Below are 1323 nucleotides of genomic sequence, written 5' to 3'. Positions count from 1 at the left end.
TTAGTCATTTGGGTGAGCAATACCCTTTAGTAAGCCTGACTTTGTGAGTTCTGTACTACGCATTCATGCTTTCCAAGTCGTCAACTTGTATAATAACTATTTTACAGTAAGCATTTAAAAAGACGATGTATAGTGTTTAATTCCCACTTGACGTCTTCATTGACTCTGTCCTGTCCAACAAGAATCTGTTTGTTAAAGGAGTTCTGGAAACGCCCTGAATTTGCTTGCGGCTGTTACGTACGACATTAATATGTCAACAGCTAGCCTTTCTTTTCCATTTTCCCTCTATGGATCTTCCTGGTGTGATAGTTCCCTGTCCATCGTCACAAATAGCTTACAGAGACAGTGGTAACCATGGAGATGTCCGGGGACATTGTTTATACCAATGAAGATGTTTTCTGGGAACCGTTTGGAGTTGACAACCATAACTATGTCTTTGAAGAGTCCATGTGTGAAACTCCAGATGTGTCTACTTACTACCAGACTGGGAATGAGGAGACCCCAAGAAGCACACCACAACCTGGCTACTCAGGTAAGGGGGGCCACACACACGTACGTTCCATCCTTGTATCCCTTATATTATATTCAGACAGTTCATATTACTGTCGTTAATAGAAAGTCCCTCTCTGGTCAGGTTCTGAGAGCTCAGTGAAGAGACCAGTGAAGAGACCCTTCCTAGTTGCTGCAGTGTGTCTGGGGCTGCTGTGTGTTRTCCTACTGGCTGGGATCATTGGGTTGTCAGTCTCCTGTAAGTTTGACAAGTACAATTGTGCTTATCATTTATTTCTAGGTAACAAGTATGAAATGGGTTATAAAGCAACCATTGCTTCGTCTGTTTTTAGATCACGTTCACATTGGCAACTTATAGAGAGACAAAGACAATCTTAACAATTTGCTTTCTGGTCAATGAGTTGACATTTATTTTCTTTGTAGAATATTGATTAAATTCATTGTGATTTCACCTTGTCAATAACTGTGTTTTTCTGTTCACCTTTTTGGTCTCTGGATATGCTGCTAATATTCTCAACAACAGATCTGTTTGTTTTAAAAAATAAATACAAAATCATATTTCCCTATGTAATAAACCCCAATAAATAATATGGAGTGACTYCAGTTCTGGATTTTCTSGAACCCAACTTGCTGTTGCTAAAAAATACGGAGATTTCTGCGCATGCGGGATCCACTAGCCTACCTGCGTTCAATTGCTGCTCGGTGACTCCACTGCCGCTTGTACACATAACAGCTTGAACAAACGTAGGTATTTGTCTGTTGGAACAGTAGGCCATTGCAAACATAAGTATGACACAAACAGTTTGTCTAGCA

This window comes from Salvelinus sp. IW2-2015, linkage group LG15, assembly GCF_002910315.2.
Source record: "Salvelinus sp. IW2-2015 linkage group LG15, ASM291031v2, whole genome shotgun sequence".
NCBI classification, from domain to species: domain Eukaryota; kingdom Metazoa; phylum Chordata; class Actinopteri; order Salmoniformes; family Salmonidae; genus Salvelinus; species Salvelinus sp. IW2-2015.
Note: the sequence above shows the minus strand (reverse complement) of the source record.